At 38.2% G+C, this 24086-nt stretch overlaps 1 non-coding gene across 1 annotated transcript; it reads left to right on the forward strand.

Moving 5' to 3' along the window:
* Positions 1 to 7339: 7339 nt before the first annotated feature.
* On the forward strand, positions 7340 to 7446 carry LOC136125254 (U6 spliceosomal RNA). The gene has a single exon (XR_010656021.1). It is a non-coding gene; the product is annotated as a U6 spliceosomal RNA (small nuclear RNA).
* The last annotated feature ends 16640 nt before the right edge of the window (positions 7447 to 24086 follow it).

Raw genomic sequence — 24086 nt, forward strand, 5'->3', positions numbered from 1 at the left:
CTGAAAGGATGCTCCGTGGTCTCCTGGGAAACCAAAGCAGCCATATCCCTTTATCTGTAAAGGCTGAATTTTCACTTGGCTGAGCCCTTGACCCAGCACCTGGTACCGGAGAATCATAACCTCTCTCACTGTCAACTTATTTACCTTAAACAATAAGAGAAATGCTACATGCTTCACTGACGCATGGGAAAATTGTATAGAAAAATACCAAAATGTGTTTTGAGATTATTTGATGAAAGGATGATATATATGTGTGTGTGTTATTTCTGTAATGTGTTCTTTTCTCCCCCTCCTCCTGGCCTGTCAGCTGCTACATACATAACACTTATCATAACTCCCAACCTCTTCATTTCCGCTTTCCAGGCAAACTTTCGGATGTGTAGATGGAAGATTCTGTGGTGTACCTTTGCTTTATTCAGTTGAGGCAATGCACACAAAAGAATTCTGCAGACCTTAAAGTCAGACAGAAATACCCATTACTATTTTCATTTTTTAATTGAGAAAATACAGTATAAGAATGCATCAGACAAATCTGGACTTGGATCCTGGCTTTGCCCCTGACACATATGTATAGCTTATGCATGCACACATACATTCACACATGCACACACTTGTGAGCAACTAGTCACACATATGTACACGCGAACACAGACGTTCCCACTCATGCATCAATTTGGGGCCAGAAGACTGGGGTTTGAGTCCTACCTCCACTACATAGCAGGTGTGTGACCTTGAATAAGAGACTAAACATCTGTGCCTCTGTCTCCTCATTTGTAAATCAGGAACAATAACAGTACCCATCTTACGCCCTTACAAGGTGGTTGTAAAGATTAAATCAACAGGCTACTCAGAACAGTGCTTGGCACGTAGTAAATGCTACATACTTATTTGCTATTAACATTAAGGGGACAAACTTAGTACAGTTAGAAGAGAGATTTCTTTCCCAACATGGCTTTTCATGAAATTTTCCACGTGTAAAGGGGAGAAGGAAACATGAATTAACAAAAATTTTAATGGGTCAGGTCATCTTAATACCTCACACAGAAAGGCTGCATAGTTTTCATAGCGAATGTCGGGCTTTTCTGGTTTACCCACAGGGAGAGCCAGGCCTGTGCACCAGGGAATTTCAGGAGAAATGTGAGAGCACAGCGGGTAAACACTGTAAGTGCCTCAAGGTTCGTTTCTAGCTGTTCTCCTAAGAGTTTAATGGATGCAATTATCTGCTTTCTCAGAAATCTGGGGGATTGGGTGGGGCCTCTCAATGTGAAAGAAAATAATCTTCACGGTTTAATATCTACTTTCTTGAGTGATGGAATATGCAGGGTCACCATTCTCGCTGCTGCTCTATTTCCTGCATACCAACCCCTTAGTATGGCTGTATCATTTTGTGTTATATTTAGAGTTGCATTAGGTTCATACAAACTGTTTAAAAATGTTTATTGCTTCTCAGATTTTCTCTAATTATGATGTGCTTTGGACAGATAAACAGACCTTGATTTGGACTTTGGGCTGGATAATCAGCCATTTGGAGGTGCTAAGAGAAGAATGAGGAATATGTACTAAGTGGTGGAACTAGTGGGATTTAAAGAAACACTAAGTCCCAAAGTAACAACCTTGGTTATTAATTCTGATTTATTCTTCATCACAGCCCATCCTAACCTTAATTTCCAACAGGCTTAAAGAGAGATGTTCCATCAGCTTGTAGTGAAACTTCCTATTTGTAAAAAAAAAAAAAAAATTCTCCTTTGACATACAGTAGATAACGCTGGCTCTACATAATAATTTAATATGTAAATCTTTGCACCTTTGATTTCTAAATAGAAATTTATTTATGGATCTTTTCTCTTCTACAACCTACTGCCAGAGGCCTTCCTTAAGGGTTCACATCCCTTTACTTTGACTCATGGAGATATGGTGTGCCTGCCTTCCCTCAATTGTAAATTTTTAGTTACATACATTATCAGCTCATCAACTGCTTCTCATTTTTATCAAGGAGTATGAGCTGCTCAAAGTTTTTAGATAAATACAATAAATACTTACATTTACCCAATTAACCATTTCTTTTTTTGAGATACCTCCACCAAAATAGTGTGATATAAATTGCTTCCTGAAAAACTTTGGAGTTACACTAGATTATAGCTTAAACATTTACATGCAAACAAAACTTTAAAAGGGTTTAAATGGGAATAAATGATGGACAGGTGATCCATTTTTTGATGACCTATGATGTCTCGGGCACTACTCTTTATTTAAATTATTTTACTTAATCCCCACAACAAGCATGTGAGAAATTCAGTTATAGGGGCAAGGAGTTCTTGAAACTCAGTAAATTGCACTCATTGTAAGGGCTAGAGATGAGATTTTATGCTAGATATAAATAACTAACTATTCTGTTTTTCTAATATAGAAGTCTTTATGAATATTTCAAGCATACTATTATTTTTAGTACTATTTTTTCAATCAACAGAATTTATTAAGGACTGAGTGTACACAGTGAATGCATTATGATGGCACTGGAAAAATGAAAAATCTGATTCCTATCTTCAAAGATGGGAATTCGGAGAAAACATACAGTCCACGCCTTCGATGGCCACACCACTCTATAAAACATGGGAGAGACAAATAGGGGTAAAGACAACTGGGTTAGTTCTTATCTATGGAAGAGGGGTGAATTACACGAGGTCCTCAAGGATGGGCAGGAATATATTGGCAGGAGGATCTATCACCAACTTGGGGCTGGCGCTCAGCATAGTGCATTCAGGGGACAGTAGGAAGGTCCCCCCACTAGGGGGGGGTCAAATCAAAGAGCTGTGAGAGGGTGGAGGGTATATGACCAATTTGACCAGGACTGAAACGATCGGTAGGAAGTCTGGACTTAAGGATATAAACACAGAAGGTAATATTGAATTTTATGAGCACCAACGTACCTTAATGATGGAAGTATTTTAAAATATTGTAGGTCCAAAAGGGACTAGAATGATGACGCAGTTAGGAAGATAATTGGGGCAATTTAGCCCCGAGGTGATGAAATCTGGTTCGAGACGATAGTGACATATAAAGGAGGAAAATAGAATCCAGTGATTCATTAAAACTGTGAGATCCTAGCGGAAAATCCCAGTGGTAATTGTTTGATTTGGAAAAATGTTTTTGCAATTTATTTGATTTTACAGGAGAACCATGTTATCTAATCCAATTGGTACTGGTGTTTGGTTGCACAACCACAGAGTTAAAGAAAAGAATCATTAGGAAATGATATAAACATGTGGTTTGAACATTTAGTTATCTTGAAAACATTTATTGCATAAATGTTCATGCATTTACCAACATTTGGTGCAATTCCAAGCCTTTTCTTTGATGGATATGTCCATTGGAGTTCTAAATCATCCTTCTTGTATAAATCATACCCTTAGGGCATTACTTACAACTTCAGGTTGTTTTTCTTCGAATGAATTAAAGACTGTTACAAACCAATATGATCAAAAACTTCACCTACATTTTGATTTCCCTCCCAATCTCTCAAAGTTATCTCACCTACACCACCCTTCAACAGCAATCATTTCAGTGACAGTTTTGTTAAATCTTTCAAAACGATTCCCTTTAGTTTTCAAAGAAAGATATCTTTCTTTTTGCTGTAATGTTTCATTGATTTATTTGATATCTAACTACATTACACACATATAATAACAAGTACAGCTGCCATAAATAGGTTTAGAAAAAACACAGCTGACTTTTGGTTTGAATATGACTCAACTAGAATCCACAAGAGTGCAAACAAAAGCTCCCAGGTGGGATGGGAGCTTTCAGGGGGCTCCCAGCAGCAGTCACTGTGTTGTTTTGGTAGCATGAGTCATTAGTTAATCCAGCAAGTTAGAAAGGAGAGCCTGGCGAAGAGCTTGTATTGTTCTATATGGAACACAATCCTCTAAAAGCTAAATGGTAACATATTTATCATAGTTAACCATGTGCATTAAAATGGAGCCTGGCGTGAAGTGTTTCTCATTTTATAATGAGTATAGCTTGACTTTAAACATATAGACCTTCCACATTTTCTTTTGGGGAACTTCCAGTTCAACAGAGAGTAAATGCCAACTCTAACAATTTTTAAATTTGTAGCAAAATCGAGGCAGCAAGCAGATAAGAAATGAGATAGAACTTGACATTGTAAGGTAAAAGTTTAAAAAATGTTGGCGCTTTCCTGGTGGCGCAGTGGTTGAGAGTCCGCCTGCCGATGCAGGGGACGCGGCTTCGTGCCTCGGTCTGAGAGGATCCCACGTGCCGCGGAGCGGCTGGGCCCGTGAGCCGTGGCCGCTGAACCTGCGCGTCTGGAGCCTGTGCTCCGCAACGGGAGAGGCCACAACAGTGAGAGGCCCGCGTACCGCAAAAAAACAACAACAAAATGTGTTTAAGCCACAATTTTATTCATTTCCCACATTCTTTAGAGGTTAATCCACATGAACACCTATTGACTTTTTTAAACTATGTCTTTTCCAACATTTAGAAAATTATGAAATATTTATTTGCAAGAACCACTTTAGGAAATTTTTTTTAGAGCTTTCAGAAACATGAAATAAATCTATCATTCTGATTTCCCAAATAAGTGAAGTTAAGCTGAAAAGTTATCACTAATTTCCTTGAAGTCATCCATCAGGTTGACAAAAGCAAAGATTATAATGAAGCATAAGATACTTAATGCAAGTAGTATACTTGGATTAAGTATCCTATGCTTCATTATAGTTAATCCATCTTATCCTTTGACGTGATACCCCTCTATCTGTTCTCCCATCTCACTCTCTTTTAAATCTAAGACTTTCACTGATAGATCTGAATGGCAGAGCCTCGGTCACATGCCAGCTCCTACTACATGGCACGCTGGTTAAGTCCATTCCTGACTTCCACTTTGGCATTGCATGTCCATAAATTAGAAAGCACCCAAACACAGGGAGTTAAAATTACAGATTGCGACAATTGAACACTATAGCTGATTTCAAATCATGCCATCTCATGCCAAAATGAATCTTTTTCAAGGGTAAAGGATAAAAATGTGAATATCTCAACTCTCTATTTTAAAATATAATCCAATTCAACAGACTGAAATATCTTTAAAAAAAATCAGTAGAAGGAACGTTGAGTGTATTCATCATGGAAGTGTATCTCCACCATAGTTCATCTTTCAAACCCCTCTATGTGATAACCATGTCACATCTAGTGTTTTATAAATTGGGTGATTCTCAAAAATCCATTTTAGTGGGTATATGTCATTTAGTGAGCATAAGGACGGCCATTTATAGCTTTTAGGTCTCTCGGAGATTTTTAATTATGACAGGATGGGTAGGCATGCAGTGCAATGCCAAAACCCAGCCATACATTACTTGTACTTAAGAAGCAGGGGAGTTTGGAGCTGAGTACTTTAGCTGATAAAACACACATTTTTCACCTACCAGACCTCAGCTCCACTTGGCTCTGATTTCTTAAGTAAATTAATTTTGTTCTATCAATGATGCTACCATTAGCTGATAATCCAAGAGGCATGCCATGCATATTTCACCCTCGCTGGCTCCTTACTGTTTCTGAACATCGGCTGAATATAAAAAGGAGAAATGTTGGATGTGCTTGGAGACCCACTACCTTCAGCTTTCGCTCAGAAATTGTACAAGTTTGGTGAACGTGCCAGCAGTTTTGAGCAGGACCTGGGAGGTAGTTGGAGTGATTATTCTAATTTGTGTAAGGGAAAAAGATATTAGCAGATTTAACTAAAGTGTCCCATGTTCACTGAATTGAGAATGAATTTGTGTTTCTAATATTAACTTTGTGAGGATGCCAATTACTTGTGGAGTTCTAGTGTTCTGTGTTTGTCTCCCACTAGGGCCTGGAAAGCCCCTCAGGTTAGGATGAAAGCCTAACACCGAGTGCAGTGTTTAGCATGTAGTTTCTGCTTAAAAGGGGCGGGATGGGGTGGGCAGGGGGCGGGGCTTGGTGGGAACAGAGGTCAGGTCTCATGTTTATGAGGACCAGATGAACCCACTAAGAACATTATCAAAGAGGATTTGGGAATTAATGATCAAACAACAGAATACAAGAATTAAGACTCTGAAAAGATAATACAAGAAGCTTTCCAGGAGTACGTCAGATAGACAAGAAGCTCATGCAGAAAGAAGAAATAATCAGATGTCTGTGCTTTTTTCCTGGGCTGCTGACTGAGTGGGAGGCCGAGAGTGCAGGGCACATTCAGGTGGGTGCTTTTAGGGTCTACTCAAATATCCCACAACTCAGCCTGGGGAAAACATAACAAGTTCTTTGAATGTGGGAAATTAGGAAACTAAAAGAATAAGATCACCCTTCCAGACATCATCATCAGGTAGGGAGAACCCAGCTGTGAAGGCTTTGGGACCTTTGATAACAGGCTGTAAGGACAGAGAAAGCCCCGTGGTCTACCCCAGTGACACACCCTCGCTACAGGGCTGGCCTTGCAAGGCCAGCAAGGCATTCCCAATCACAGGCTACACTTGGGCTTGATCAGGAAACAGTGTGACTCACCAGGAGGGGCTATACTGGCTGAATGTGACATTAACCACCCATCATGGCCAACAGTGGTTGAGTGAAGAGAAGTTCCATGGGCAGCAGCAGGGAGAACGCGTGAGCCACTTGGATTCTATCTAGAAATAGGGATGGCCTTTCAGGGGAAAGTCCGGTGATGCTTCTGGCCTCCAGCCTGTTCAGGGCCACTTTTTTCATCTTAAATGATTGAAAGTCAGGAGGCATCTTTAGGAGCAACATAATGATACAATCATGTTTTAGAAGTTTTAAATAGTATTAGTAATTCTAATCACTTTATGTCAAAATATGTACAGCTTTGGGCTTCCCTGGTGGCGCAGTGGTTGAGAGTCCACCTGCCGATGCAGGGGACATGGGTTCGTGCCCCAGTCCGGGAAGATCCCACATGCCGCGGAGCGGCTGGGCCCGTGAGCCATGGCCGCTGAGCCTGCACGTCCAGAGCCTGTGCTCCACAACAGGAGAGGCCACAACAGTGAGAGGCCTGTGTACTGCAAAATAAAAAAAAAATTTTTTAAAAAGTACAGCTTTACTGAGTAGAGATATATAACTAGTCATAATTCGCATCTGGTCAGACACAGGTTTTAGAGAGAAGAGTGGTGTGACCATAATAGAAAGCATTCTGTTTTGACTTGATTGTAAGAGACAGCTTTTAGGAGGTCAGAGAGAAGAGATGGAAAAGGGATGTTTAATTCCTGAAAACTTTTCTGTCCTATTTGAGACCGTGAATACTAGCAAAAGGGGGAAAAAAAAAAACTAGTAAAAAAAAAAAAAAAAACTAGTAAAAGTCGTGCTCACTTCGGCAGCACATGTACTAAAATTGGAATGATACAGAGAAGATTAGTATGGCCCCTGTGCAAGGGTGACACACAAATTCGTAAAGGGTTCCATGTGCTTTTGGATTGGGAGTTTGGGGTTCGTAGATGCCAACTGTCACATATAGAGTGGATGGACAACAAGGTCCTACTGTATAGCACAGGGAACTATATTCAATATCCTGGGAAAAACCATAATGGAAAAGAATATAAAAAGGAATGTATGTATACGTATAACTGAGTCACTTCGCTGTACAGCAGAAATTAATATTGTAAATCAATTATACTTCAATTAAAATAAATAATAAGTAAAAGAAAGAAAATAAATAAAAAGAAAAAAGTTGATATTGATTACATATTGAAATGAAAATGCTTGGGATATATTGGGCTAAATAAAATATATTAATAAAGTAAAAAAAAAAAACTAGTAAAAGTCACTCTGCTAAAGAATGTAATTCACCTAAATCACAGCATTCCATATTCTGAACCCTTTTTAAACACACGGTTTGCAAATAATTAATAACCTGGAAACTGTGACAGATTGTGGATTTTGAAAACAGAAAACCCCTTTTTAAACAAAAAAAAAATTCTTGAGTATTTCTCTATGTACCGTTCATATTATGTTTTCCTATCTATCCTGTCCCTGGTTGACTTGAATTGGGTGGCAAAAGGATTTTTGATTATGTTAGATTTCTGCCCTAAGGTTAATGAGTAATGTTTGTGATCTGAAACAGGTATATCACGTTGATAGTGTCAGGAATGCCCCCCGCTGTGCAAAGAAGGTGTCAAAATGCCAGTAACCAAGTGTGTGGGGAAGGTGATAGGGACTATATCTGGCTACTTGGTGGGCAGATCATAAACTCTTAATTAAGTGGCACTTGGGCTCAGACAGCATCATAATTCGTCCACATGTCTTTTCCTCTGCACCGCCAAACCCCATCAACTCACAGTCTGCGGCTTTAAACGTTTCCCTGAGCAAATCTCAAGGTATTTCTTTCTGACTCCCCTGTAAATAGGTGGTGAAGAGAGAAGTCTCCTTTGCTTTCAAAAGTCTATATTAAAACTCCAATGCAGCTCATCCATTTTCATCTTCTTAAAAATAAATTTCACCTATGAATTGAATATCTTTAAAAATGACATGCCCTTTAGATGCAGTGAATCACGAGCTTGCATTTAAACCTCCGGAAGAAGCTCTGAATCACGATGGCCTTCAGAAGGAGCTCATAGAATTTCTAATCCAGTTACCTTCTTGGCAGCTGCAAAGACTGCCCTGCTTGTCTGGTTTTAAAGTGGATTTAAATATTCTATGTGACTTTTTTTTTTTTTCCAAATTAACTTTCATGATATTTTACAAAAATATTTCCTTCTTTCTCTTGTTCAATATTTATTTAGTGCTTACTACGTGTCAGGCAGAATTTTAGGGTTTGAGTTACTATAGTGAAAAGAACAGATGTGTTTGAAAAGTCTGTTTTTGCAGAATGCACTAATGGATTTTCGCTAGTTTTATGCACAGACTGTTTCTGTACCACTGGGATTCAGTGCGATCAGGAGATCACTGTGATCTTTTGTGAGAGGACAGCCATGACAATGAATCGCATTATTCTTGTCCAGCCACTGGGCATAGTGCTTCTTTTTTTTGTTTGTTTTTGTTTTTGTTTTTTGCGGTACGCGGTCCTCTCACTGTTGTGGCCTCTCCCGTTGTGGAGCACAGGCTCAGCGGCCATGGCTCACGGGCCCATCCGCTCCGCAGCATATGGGATCTTCCTGGACCGGGGCACGAACCCGTGTCCCCTGCATCGGCAGGCGGACTCTCAACCACTGAGCCACCAGGGAAGCCCTGGATGAATGATTTTTGACAGCAGTACCATCTCTTTGAATAGTTCGGTAAAACATACTAGAAATAAATTCAAGCAAGTTCATGAAATTGCCTAAAGAGCTAGAAGAGGGTATAAAGTATAATGCTTTTATTACTGTGTGTGTGAGTTAGAATCCAATAACATTAATGACTGAAACCACGTAATCAGACAGGTGTATTTGATGAGTGAGTATTTTATTGGGGGGTTTCTGGAGCTTATCAAATAGATTTAGAACCTTTAATAACTTTTTCCACATACATATAATCTGGTATAAAACATGTACAAAATATTCTCTCAGGAAAGTAACTGCCAGTTTGTCTTGCTTCCTATTCTGGATTTTCAGTTTTCACCTGGACTACAATTTCAGAATAGCTATCTTACTGAAAATAAAATTCTGTATCAGTTGAAATCCGTGTATTCACAATATAGAAAGCTGAGATACCGACGCAGTAAAAATGGCGACGTCGTTTTTAAAAACATTGTGGCACATCATTTATTTCCCTATGACAGTTTCTGTCTCTCAGGGGAATGAATCAAAGTTGTGACTTAGTTAACTAAAACAGATTACTAAGTTAGCATAAACTCAATCAGTGGGAAACCTGGCAGCTGGCACACTTATTTATGATGTCAAATGTAAAATCATGTTCCTACTTTGAAGTTTTGCTGGCAAGTCACATTGCTAATACCAGGAAGGAAGAAAAAAAGTCTCTTCTAAAATATTTGGATGTGAAAATAACTTTACAGTTGTATTTATGAAAAGGTTTCAAGGCTTGTTGTGTAAGATATGTTGGTACAGAATTATTTGGCAACCAGTTTATAAAATTAAATAATTATACATTGTAACTAAAAAACAAAGCAACTGAGAAAGAGCCATCATTGAATTGTAAGAAACAGATTTTTAGATATTATTTATGAGGCATTTCAAAATGAACAGATTCTTACCCAACTTATTTTACTTATCTATAGTTATTTTTAAATTGTCTCCCTTTTCTTTTTTAAGTACCTTGTACTTATTCTATTTTTTCATCACTGAATTATGGAAATATTTCTAAACATTACCAGATTAATGAGGCTACCAGGCTTCTTTGTAAAGGTAGATTGTGAAAGTCAATTTTTCTGGTTTAATAACAAAGGAATAATAGAAAATATGAATTCATGTTGTCTTTGGGTTCATTTAAAGTAGGAGATAAATTTTGTAAAAATGTCTATGTAGTCATAAAAATATTTTATTATACTGTATTATTCTGTTAGATGATATAGATGATATCTATGCCTCAGTTTCATTATACGGTAACATTTATTTTCAATAAAAACATGGACTGATTTTTACTGTTATAACTGGGAATTTAAATTTATAACTTAAAAACACTATAAAATATTTCTATGAATATCATTCCTACACTAAAATATGTATAGGTACTGCAGCTGGGTATAAAAGAAGTAGCAAAGAAAAAGTACACATTCAATGTAATTCAATGAGTACTCAGTAAGTCTCTACCATGCACCAAGAACTCATAAGAAAGCACAACATGTGGCACCTGTTATCAAGGAACTTATAATTTGTTAAAAATATAACTTATGCTTCTGTGAATAACATTTATTTATGACAGTACAATGTTTAATGCCATTGAGAGGATGGTGTATTGAAACTTTAGAAAAGAGAACTATAAAGTAAGCTTCAGTGTTTAGGAAAGTCTTCATGGACAAGGAAGGATTCAACCAGAAGGAGTAAGGATATTTTAGGTAGTACAATGAGCCAAGATGCCAAGACCAGATGAAGAAGAACTTGTTTAGGGAGTTGGTGTGAAGAGCTTTTTGCTTAAATAAGGAAAAGTCTAGGGAAGTAACGGACACTAAGCAGGGGAAGGAAATCAGGTTTTGGTGCGATCTGGAGGATTTTAAATACTTTCATAACATGATAATTTCTATAATCTAGACCTAACTAGTTGGTTTCTGTCCCATAAGCCTTGGGAGACACTAAAGGACCTGAGGAATGTAGTGTTTTGGAAAGATTGATCCAACAGTAATATTTGGGATGTTTTAGTGGGAAAGATAACAGAGGCAAGAAGGCTAAAATAGTGGAAACAAGTAGTTACGACCAGGACAAAGGTGGAAAGCAGAAGTGGTGAAAAAGAAATGGTTTTTAGAGAGGTGTTTAAGAATATTTACCCTCCAATTCAAAAGATGATTGTTTTTCTAGTCCTCTTATAAAACGTTTCTTTTACTTTCTGCAGCTCTGGTAGACTCCAGATGGCTGAAGATCCTTTGCCACACCTCTCACTAAGAAGAGGTGTTTAATTCTCCGCCTCTTGAATTCAGGCTGGTTGCGGTGAGACTTGCTTGAACAATAGAATATCACAAGTAGTATTCAGAGACTTTGAGACTATAGGTCATAAAGGACTTAAGACTTCTGCCCAGGCAGAACCTGGCTGCCGGAGGGGTGGCCGACATGGAGGGAACCAAGGCCTCAAATCAGAGCCCCCGCTGAGCTTTCAGCCATCAGCAACGCCAGTTTCAGTAGCTGCTTTTTCATAGTCAGGGAAAGAATGTGGGAGAGGTAAGGTGGGCAGTTTAGGAGCTTCGCTTCTCAGGCTGACTCTACTTTGATGGAGGGCGATTACTTCTGCTTGTATATTTGGTTATTAGTATTTCTTATTTCTACCCATCGTATCTGCTATAGACATATTACTTTCATTAACTCATTCAAAACATTTCAGTTTAGTCTTAGAAATTCTTGAGACACATGGCCACAATTTCACTTCCTCTTTCCATAACAGATATTCTAATTATTTTTTACTTTGATTGCATAAATTCAATGCCAAAAGCAGATTAGAAGTTGATACAGGTCATCAGAATAGAATATAAGTAATAAAAAATTCACGTCATAAGAATTTCATGTGAAGTATTGTAAACCAAAGACTTTTAATAGCCACCATTCATTGAGCCCCTGTGTTAGACTTTTTCCCCTCAAACTAGCATCACTGAATTCTCTGAAAAATAATTTAAATTGTGATTCTGTTACAATGACAATCTAAAAAAATAGCATGTGCATACACTGGGTCATGGAGATGACTACGCCATGTCTGAGTTCTCTCATTTGGGGATGCACTTACAATCCCATTTGCACTCAGGGAAGGCCAGATAATGTCACAAAGTGCTGTAGGAATAAAAATTAACAGTATTCTGAATATAGCAAAATGGAGTGAGGATCAAATAATTATAGGATAATTGTTAATTATTTAATAATTATAATTATAGAGCAGACAGCCAAATGGACAAGTCAACCCCTAACAATTATCAAGCAAAAACCTTATTTTGTGGCTTTAGGTACCATACTTGAGCTATAAATGGACAGATTGGGCAATTCCTGTTTGCCCAATTTGCAACAGTTCATTAGCAGTAAGTATAATGATAAATGAAGAGTAAAAATATTTCTGTCTAGGATCCGGAAATAATTGGTTTCCATATCCTTTCCATGTTGATTTCAATTACACTCCATTTCATCCTCACTTCAAGTAAACAATATAATTTTACAGAATTATCAAGAGCTACCTTGTTAAAATTGAGAATGATTCTGGGTCACTACCTTTCATTTTATGATTGTTTTTGTAAGTGACAAATAGAATAGCCAGCAAACTGGCTTTTTTTAAAGAACTGAGTAATTCCTACATGCTCAAAACAGTAGGAAAAGTTAAGAAAACACATCTTGTTTATTTGTTAAATTGTATGTTGTATAAGTTATTTGTCATATGTAAGTAAAAAACTAGAAAAATTTAAAATTTAGTAACTCTACTTTTTTTCCTTATATATTAAGGCTCAGAATTTTTTCTTTTTTTCCTTTTAAAACTCCCATCCTAATGGGGTCAATTCCCTAAACACAGGTTTTATAACCATGGGAAAGTTGCATACTTCATGTAATATGTTTGTTTATGGCTCAATATGTCATTTCAGTTTTTTGGGTCTCTCCTCACACTTATAAAGGTACTAAAAGATGCCTCAGAGTAATCAGCAAATATACGACTTCATATCAACTAAAAGCACTTTACAGAAGAGGAGAGACTGCAAGGCAACAGATTTCCTATAGCAGTACTTTCCTAAGTGTGCTAAGGTAATTAGCCTCAATAGGAGATAATTTTGGTTCACAGGGGTTGCTGTTGCTTTAATCCTTTCTGGGAAATTTGGATTTTCCATTGATAGCAGTTTTAACAGGTCACCCTGGAGCCAGAGTGAATTAAAGTGAAGAGCTACACAGTCTAAACAAACATTCCTCCCCATTATCAGAAGCCTGACAACATAATAGCATAAACTATAGTCATGTGGCCACATTGACAAGTAATGCAGGAACAATTAAAAATCAAAGAAATGCTACATTTCTTAAATCAGACTTGAGTTGGGGTAAGCATGTTTAAAATGACCACTTTCCTCCCCTCCCCCAGAAATTTTATCTTCTGTTTTAAATTGAAAAAATTATAACACTGTGTATTTGAATCATTCTTGTGATTAGTCTACCTCTCTGTTTTGTAAAATTAAGGCAGACTGTGGTAATATTGCTATACAACTTCAGGTATTTAAACCTTGAAAATACTACGTGATTTGGCATGCTTATTTTTTAAAAATTTTCTATTTTACCAAAATTGCACAATTAAACAAATTTAGAGCTGCAGTTCCACTACATTTTACATTTTCCCCAAGGATGTTGATAGAACATGGTTTGTTTATATTTACTGTAAAACCTTTTAAATATGTGATGGGTAATGTAGTTTACATGTTAAAAGTGAAATCTTTTTCTAAGTATTTCTTTTTTGTTTTTGTAACTAGGAGATTTAAAAATAACTCATAAAATGGATAGACTTATACTTCAGTGGGCTCTAAGTGACAATATTTTGTCAATACTTTTGGTGTTCTAATATTACTTTATTACTTTTAGATGAGAGTTTTAGAGATACTAAAAATTTATCGAAATGCTTTTGCCTACAGAATGTTTGTGTTATAAAGCAGCAACAGATTTTTTTGTTGTTAAGGGAGATTGTATTAACTGTATTTCAAAAATCTTTTACTAGACTTTCTCTGTGTGTGTGTGCGTGTGTGTGTGTGTGAGATATTCATCCGCACAGGAGGAACTTACCTGCACGTGCTTTGAGCTTCATGACCACACATCCTTCCCTTTCTAAGACCCTCGGTTTCAAATATTCTGTTTCCGTCAGTATATTCAGATTTGCCCAAACTTATTATTTTTGCTCAGAAAAGGAAATAAATCAATTACCACAATATTAAAACATCCTCAAGTGAGGCTTTGTTGTTTCTTCTGCAGAAAATTCTTCAAGCAGTGGTCTGGCAAACAACTCACTTTACCCTTGATTTTATCCTGGTTTGGTGTCTCTGAAGAACAACTGACTATTGTTCTGAATTCAGGGTTTGGGGTCAAGTGATAAGTGAGCAGGAAATACCAAGGTGCACCAAAATGAATGACAGAAGGGATTCAAGTCATCTTATTTTTTAAATACCTACTGTATGCTTAAAACTGTGCAAGGTACTGTATGGGATAAAGAGAAATATCCAGCTCTGTCTTCAGAGAACAGACAAGTAGTGGGGAGACAAGCCACAGGAAAGTAATTACTATAGGAAAGCTATAGGCACAGTGTGAAAATGTTAGAAGAAAAAGTGCTAAGAAAACAACAAAGGAGATACAAGGGCTTGAAAATATCCCCATTTCAGTGATTCTCAAGCCAGGCCACATGTGAGAAACACCAAGGAAGATCTTGATAAAAAAATCAAGTACATTAGTACTTTCCTGGATCCACTAAATGAGAATTTCAGAGGTGAGGGGAAGGTGTAGAAACTAGTAATGCATATTTAAAAAAAATCTCTCCTGATAATTTTGAAGCACAGTTAGATTTGCAAACACTGTCCTGGTGTAGGAGATGACGAAATTTTGTGTAACTGTATGTTTAGCCCTCCTAACTGTTTTCTATTTGAGGCTCATTCACATGGAACGGACTCTTCTAAACTAACTTCCATTGGCAAAATTCCAAACACCCCCTAAGCAGCCCCATGAAGCTCCCATCACTTCATTTCTTCAGATAACATTTATAATTTTGTACAGATATTGGTTGACATATGCTTCCATTTTTTAATGCATCCTTAGCAATTTGTTCATGATTTTTATCTCGAGGAAACTATCATTTAAGGTCATTGTGAGAATTTTTTCTCGTACTTAAAAGAATGTATATAAATGCACGCATATACAGATCTCCATATCATAGTTGATCATAACATCTCTTCACATTTATACATTTTCCCATATCAGCCTAGTCTTGTATTTTGTCTATGGTGGTTGTGAATGGCTTACTGATAGAAAACTTTGGAAGGTATTAGCACAGTACTCTTCACAAGCATGCTGATAAAGTTTCAGTATCAACATTGCCCCCCAGCTCCAGACCCCTCCCCCCCACTGCCCCAAAGCAATCCTAGCTATAAATGATTTCTGGTAATTTATACTTGTTAAGCTTTAGGGCTGTTTCAACCAGATTCTTGGAAATGTTAATGATCTGGGAGAGCAATTCCCGACATTAAGCTCAATATCTCCAGGAGAGTGGGAGGTGGGAACACAATGATTAGAGAGAGGACAACAAACAGAAGGGGACCCAGGAATTTAGAAGAATGGGATCAGTGGGTTATGCATCCTTCTCCTCCCACTTAACAGTTTGTAGACCTAACTTTTTTTTTTGCGGTACGCGGGCCTCTCACTGCTGTGGCCTCTCCCGTTGCAGAGCACAGGCTCCGGACGCACAGGCTCAGCGGCCATGGCTCACGGGCCCAGCCGCTCCGCGGCATGTGGGATCTTCCCAGACCGGGACACGAACCTGCGTCCCCTGCATCGGCAGGCGGACTCCCAACCACTGTGCCACCAGGGAAGCCCTAGACCTAACTTTTGAATTCTGGTTCTCTCATCAAATCTGTCATTTTACTCAGAGTTTATTCTCTTCCATCAAAATATTTGTTAAAGTGGAAAGTTCATTTTATTTTAATTTGCTCAGAATATACTAATTCCACTAAACTGAGTAAACTTGTATAAGTAGTAATAAAGCAAGGAAGCAAAGTTTTCAGGAAAATGTAAGTATCAGATATTTTTTCATTAATACGTACATATGGCCAACGCCCAATGCCAGTTCATGGAAAATGACAATATTTCATATCTTTGAGGCCATTAGACAAACGGATATAAAAGGATATAAAATATTTCCGACAGTATCACTGAGTTCAACCAGCTGGATTGCAGTGAGAGAGAGAAACTTTAACCAAGAGTTCCCTGTGGGAAATAATAAATGTATCTCCTTCTTGAGTTAAAAACAATAACAACAGCAGCAATAATGCTATGAGGCAGATGACGGGGGAGGGAGGAACAGACTGGCACTGCGGCCTCTGTGCTCCTTCTGTTGAGAACCTTGTGCCGAGGCTATTACATCCTTCCTGGCAAAAAGAACTCAAGTTTACTCACATCGTGCTTCCAGACCATACAGATTTCTGACCCAAGACAACTCTATTCCTGGCCCATAACAGATTAAAAATACCTCTGGATCAAGGCGCAGGAAAAAAGTACCCAAGATGCAATGGATACCACATTCTGTAAAAGTTCTCCAACAAAGGAAGGTGCCAATGGAAAGCTGGAACTTTCAAATAGTTCAAAAGGTACATTGAGTGTTGCTAGAATATGCAGTACAGCTCTTAGTTTCTGAGGGTCACCCCTGGAGTAATGACGTTGACAACCAAGGAAATAAGAGTCCATGCTCATCTGATTTTACTTTAGCAGTTATTTCAGGTTTTACCCTAAATACTACGTGGACAGAAAAAAAAAATGTTACTTTATATATTGACTGACTTCGTAAGTTTCTTTTGGTGTTTTTTTGGGTGTTTTTGTTTTTGCTTTAGCCCATCATGAGAAATTTCCCCAGAAAATGTTGACCAGCTCAGGAAAAGTATTTACAGATTTAATAATCATTCAACGAACTTTCAACCAACAAGTATTTACTGGGCATTGGCTACATCCAACCCTGGCTGAAGGATTCTAACATGCTGTAATGTCACCTAGAGGGGTGGGTTAGGGAGAGTGGAAGGGAGACACAAGAGGGAGGGGATATGAGGATATATGTATACATATAGCTGATTCACTTTGTTATACGGCAGAAACTAACACAACAATGTAAAGCAATTATACTTTAATAAAGATGTTAAAAAAAAAGTCTACTGGGATTTTGATTGAGGAAAAAAATAAAAATAAAGTACTGTAATGTAAATTTAGAAGACATGGGCCCTGTCCTCAAGGAGTTTACAGTCCCACCAAGAAGATATATGACATGAAAAAGAATACTGTATATGAGGTACTTAGAATAATCAACATCATGAAGACAGAAAATATAAAGGTGGTTTTTGGGGACCAGTGGCAGGCTGCAGTGGGGGACAGAATGGGAAGTTATTGTTTAGCAGGTAGAGCACTTACTATTTTACCTAATGATGTCTTAGGTCTTCACACCAAATTAGAACCAGTTGATTTAAATCCCAGTATGTTCTCCAAATCAGGCAAGTTTCATAATACTTTAAGTTTTGCTATTAGTAAGTGAAGTAAAAATGCACAGTAAAGCTTTATTTACAACAGCTACAGGACAGGATATGTTCAACTCCATTCGAGCATGTACTGTACATATTACATAAATGGCCTGAGGGGTAGCGTGAGTCGGCTGCTACCTGCCTGCTGTGTTTTGGGGGCACCATAGATAACAGCCCTCAACAGCTGGGGTTGGTGACACAAGAAGCACCTGAACGCCATTTAGCTTGAACCTCCCCTCTCACTGCTTTTGTCCTGAAGCCAGTCACTTAGCAGTCTCTTAGTGCCTATTCCCTTAGCAGAAAATGGAGACGATAACTTCCCTCATTCATAGAGATGGGATGAGAGATTTAAAAAATGAGATAATATTGTCCAAAAATGAGTTTTATTTTTAATCATCTGGTTTAACTTGGAGCTCACTGAGATTCATTTACTATGTGCAAGGCTCTGTGCTAAATGCTTTATTTTTTTTGAATTTTTGAATTCTATTTTATTTATTTTTTTATACAGCAGGTTCTTATTAGTTTTCCATTTTATACTGTGCTAAGTGCTTTGATGGGTGTTATGCCCTTCATAGTCAAGGTCGGCTTGTGCATAAATGTCGTAATCCTTCCTAACATATGAGAAAACTGGGACCTAAAAAAGTTAGGTGAAATGTGTGCTAAGGTCACACTCGAGTCAGTGGAAGTGTTAAAATGTAGGTTTTTCTGAAGCCACGGAATGCACTCTTAACCAATATGCCATGTTGCCGTCGTTTTGGTGCTCAAGAAGCAATTGATTTCTAAAGTATTCGTTACAAATTCATCTCTGAAATTCCTACACATACTCTTAGTCATTCAACATTGTGGTGTCTCTAGAATATCACTGTTGGTGTCTGTGCTCAGAGGGAGAACAGAACAGGGCTGGCCTCCTAGCCTTCTCCTGTTACGAGATTAGCGTATTAAATTGTATGATTTTCATATCAGAAGAAACAGGAAATGTGGTACTGAAGGGATGAAGTGTGTGACCTAAGTGCCCACAAAGAAGAGATGGATAAAACAGTTGGCCCCATAAGCCCCGGAGACAGGCTCCAAGCACCGTCCAGTAGATGAGGGAGCAGGCCTGGGTGGTGGTCTTAGACTTTGAGAGAACTCTCCTCCGTAATTGAATGCAAAGTAGGTACATGAAGAAGATCGACAGATGTGGAAAGGAGGTGAATTTAAAGTGGCCACAAACATTTCCCCTAGTTGACCCTGTGTTGCCTGTTGACGCCCAGCCCTGACTTTGTTATTAATTGGGTAGGGTCAATTACAAAGATGGGAAACGTAGCAAACAGCTGTATCACTTCCTTGGATTAGACTGAAACTATTCAAAATAAGTTTTGATTAAAAAACCCCTGTATACCAAGTTATACAAAAGTAAGGTCACGCAGTCATAGAAAATTGGCTTGTGCATAAAAAGGAGAGCCGTGGTATGTTATTTGTGTACGCTTGATAAATACTTGTATTTTGAGATCATTGCAACCATAAAGGGATTCTAGCAGAGTGATTCATATGAAGTAGGTTAAGTAATAAAGTCACTACCATTAAAACTTGAATGAGTCTCTCTCTAGAAATTCCTAATGTGGGGCGTAATTTTGATCTGACACTGACCATAAATGATTTCCATTAGACAGTGAACCACTTGAGAGAAAATAATTTCTTTTTGGTTTTGTACAATACTTAGTGCACTTAGAGAGTTTAGTTTTTTTAAAAAGCATTCATTAGGCTAATGAAAAATTATTTTTAAAAGGTATGTCTAACAGACATCTCCAGTGTACCATGGCCCAAGTTACATTCTTGATCTTCTTGCCAAACCTGTTCCTCCCACACTTGGCCATGTCTCAGCAACAGGCAACTCCTTTCTACCTGAACTCAGGTTCCACACTTTGGAGTCATCCTCTCCCCTCTCACCTCCACATCCGATCCCTCAGCACTTCTGTGAGCTCCTGTTAGGGTGGAGGCTAAACTACCCTAATAAGGAAACTGCAAAATAGAGGCTTAAGGACCTTAGAAGTTAGTTCTTTGTCGTGTAAAAGTGCAAGAAATACAGTAATTATGATCAGGGCTCTGGGGCAGTGGCAGATCTGCCTTCCTCAAACATCCCAAGGTTCCCAGTCACCACCATTTCCAGAAAGAATGGAGAAAAAATGAGAAGCAAATGTGGGGCAACCATCTCTAGGAGGATGGCTAGGAGCTGGCACGGAGCACTTCCACTTCCCATCCACTGGTGACAACCTCATCATGTGGACGCTCTTGGCTGCAAAGCAAGCTTGGAGATGTGGTTTCTAGTTGGGTATCCATCTGCCCAGAAAGAAGGAGGGAACAGGTGTGGGAGGACAGCCAGTGATGTCTGCCATGAGTTTATATTTCCAAAATAAATTCATCTCCAGTTATCTGTCATCTCCCCTTCTGCACCACCTCTGCACTACTTGATGGTCCCACCATCAACGACCCCATCAAACTGGTGTTACTGTTTCTGCTCTTGCTTCTCTAAATCCATTCACATCGCAGTCTGTGGTGGTGGTCAAGCTCACATCAAACCGTGGCGTTTTTCTGCCCTCAACCCTGCAATTACTTCCCATCTCACTGTGAGTAAAGCACATGGGCTGGCCCCTTTATTTCCTGAGCTCAACTCCTACCCACAGAGTGGACCATCTGGCTTCCACATGGCCTGCAGGTTCCCCCCACCAGGGGACTGGGGTCCCTCAGCCCAGCGCTTCTTCCTCCAGTGCCCCAAAGGCTCCCTCTCACCTTCATCTGGATTCAAATGCAGCTCCTGGCAACACCTCGACAGCCCATCCCGTGTAAAACTGCAACTCTTCGGTCACCTGACACTCCTTATCCTTCTTCCTATCTTATTTTTATCTTCAGCGTCTTCTAACATATCCCATATTTTACTTATTCATCTTGTTTTCTCTCCCCACCCACCCTTACCTCCCCAACTCCAGAAGGTAAGCTCAGGACAGTAGATGTCTTCGTCTGTTTTGTTCTCTGTGTCGTATATGCGCCCTGACCCATACTAAATGCTCAGTAAATTCCTTGGAGTGAATCACAGGGAAAAAAATATACAGCCTCAGGCATCCACCTGCCCATTGAAAGTACTGCCTTCTTGTAAATACTAAGCAGGATATAAGGAAGCAATCTTATAATAAGAATTGATGTTGTGAGGCTCTATGACTAGGAACTAAATATTGAATGAGCTATGGAAGGAAACAGAGGCTTGAAATTGGGAGATTTTATGTTTATGGCCATTCTGAGACTAAACTGTTCATGAAATGAAACAACTAATTTCCACTGTTTGCCTCAGTTTTCTCAGTTCAGTAAGACATAAATATCTACTTTAGGCTTATAGGGATTTGGAAACGTAAATATGTGGAAAAGGCAATGCACTATCTCAAAAGTATTTGCATATAATTTAAGTTTACAACTTTTATTAAAGGAAAAGAGTACCAAAGAATTTGCTAATTTCAGTTTATCTTGGTAATGTGTACAGAACAGTCCTTTTCTATTTTGTGTTTCAGTCTCTATCCCAAAGTTGTACTGAATCCCAAAGATGCCTTGAATATGTTTAATAAAATAGCCATAGTAATAGTTACTGAGAACTTCTGTATGTAACTTGAATATTTTTACATATTATATTAAATCCTTATAAAAGCCCTATGAGGTAGATTCTAACAGGTCAAATATAATTTGGTCATTTAAAAATACTTCAATTTTGACAGTAAAACCCAATTAGCAACAAAAATGTGTAAATACATTAAAAAATGAAATTGAGTTATTTGTAGTGAGGTGGATGGACCTAGAGTCTGTCATACAGAGTGAAGTTAAGTCAGAAAGAGAAAAACAAATACCGTATGCTAACACATATATATAGGATCTAAAAAAAAGAAATGGTACTGATGAACCTAGTGGCAGGGCAGGATAAGGACGCAGACACAGAGAATGGACTCGAGGACGCAGGGGAGGGGTGGGGAAGGGGAAGCTGGGGCAAAGTGAGAGTAGCATCGACATATATACACACTACCGAATGTAAAATAGATAGCTAGTGGGAAGCAGCCGCATAGCACGGGGAGATCAGCTCGGTGCTTTGTGACGACCCAGAGGGGAGGGATAGAGAGGGTGGGAGGGAGGCTCAAGAGGGAGGGGATATGGGGACATGTGTATGCATATGGCTGATTCACTTTGTTGTACAACAGAAACTAACACAGCATTGTGAACCAATTATACTCCAATAAAGATGTATGAAAAAAATCAATAATAATAATAAATAAAATAAAATAAATCTATTTTTCTGAGATGAGTATTTACTTACATGGACTGCTCCTTCACTTTTCTTCCACAATTGGTTATTTCCTCAAGTTCAGCCAACAAAGAATGTCCAGATAGATTTAAAATGTAAAAAGCAATAGCCTTCAAAATAATTTCCTCTTTTATACTCTGATAAAGATGCAGTGCCTAGCAAAGGTCACTCATTCAAATCTCATTGCTCCAGTTTTCTTTCCTAAATTAGAAAGAAAAAAAGAACATGATTTTTTTCCTACATATTAACTACACATGACCCCATAAAAACAAGTTTTTTATATTTATAAAAGTGACAAACTTAGAAAAAGAAGTAAATCATGAATATAACGACATAGTTTGGAATTATCAAGGCAACAACCCAGATTCCTGCTAATTTAGTTTCAGAAGATGATAATAATGCTTTTTTATCTCAAACTTGGCTCAAGCTTTCGGAAAAAATATTTCCCCAGGAAACTTGAACCCAGCTGAAGCAATTGATTTTTACTGACTCTATCCAGGATCCTCATTTCTGAAGTTTGTTTACTCCCATGATCGCTCAGTCACACGTATACAAACGGTTATTCAGAATTGAATGGACAACTTTGACAGAGTTAATATCTCTGCTGGCCTTTCACAAAACACCCTTGTTACTCCAGAAGATGGACAAGAACGAGAATAGACATCCCCAGTTTCCTAGCCACAGCAATTTATACCATCAGAAACAGCGCTGGAGTAGCCACTGTTAAGACACCATGGAGGGGGCACAAATTTCAGAGAGAACATCATACAAATCTTCAGGGAATAGAATTCATCACATTCTTAAAAAAATCTTTAAAAAAAATCACATCTCAGACCTTTTTTTATTTTCTGGACAAGGCTGAACAGACTCACAAAACTTGTTATTTCTTCAGAATTCTCAACAGTGGTGGCCATGGTGAAATTCTTGACAGCATTACTCTTAACACAAACAACAGATAACTTCAAATTCATTGAAATAAAAATGAAAAAGGCTTCTGGATGTTAAAAAAATACTGGCTTTTTGCAAACCTTCTACTTAGTAATTTTACATTGATTATGGAAGTTTTAGTATCACCATGACTTTCGTTAAGTTTTATAATGGTAGCTAAGATAAGTACAGCTAAAAAATTTCCAGAGTGTTCTTGGGTTGAAAGGGTCACTTCCTTAATAGATTGAGGCTATGTCAAATCTACTTTAAAATGAGATAGCACATATAAAAATACTTTGAAAAGTTAAAAGCATCATATAAATGCAGGACCTTTCATAGATCGAGGCCCTGTTTTGGAAGCACTTAACTATAATTACAAATGCTGATAAATGAAAAAATAGGGCACCCAAAATGCTTTCAGTGCCTTTCCCCCCCAGTGCAAATGCACTCACCGACGAGGAGAAATCTGTGTCATACATTAACCTGGCAAGACCATTTAAATACCAAACATGTAACTAATATTCAAATCTGAGGTCTCCTTTGAGCTAAGCCCCAAAATGTATGATCCCTCTTTCTGTTAGCCCTGTATAAATATATGTTTGTTATAACTATTTTAAATTATGGTAGTCTAATGAACATAATTATAAAAATTATTTGTCTTTTAAAAAATGATTCACTCTTCCAAAGCTGTAAAACTAATACATTTCTTTGAGACTCTTGTTCTCCTCAAAAGGTCGGGATGGTTATGTTTACTTCTTCACTTCTGTAGGAAAAATAATGTACAATAATTTAGTGTAGGGGTAGCATTAAGAATTAACTTCAGGGACCTCCCTGGCGGTCCAGTGGTTAAGACTCTGCACTTCCACTGCAGGGGCTGCAGGTTCGATCCCTGGTGGGGGAACTATAAGATCCCAGCTCCCACATGCCATGTGATGCGGCCAAAAAAAAAAAAAGAATTATTAACTTCATACAAAAAAAATTACTCCTTCCTTAGGCTCTGCCTTATAAAGCTGTGAG

Source organism: Phocoena phocoena, chromosome 6 (assembly GCF_963924675.1).
Source record: "Phocoena phocoena chromosome 6, mPhoPho1.1, whole genome shotgun sequence".
Lineage (NCBI taxonomy): Eukaryota > Metazoa > Chordata > Mammalia > Artiodactyla > Phocoenidae > Phocoena > Phocoena phocoena.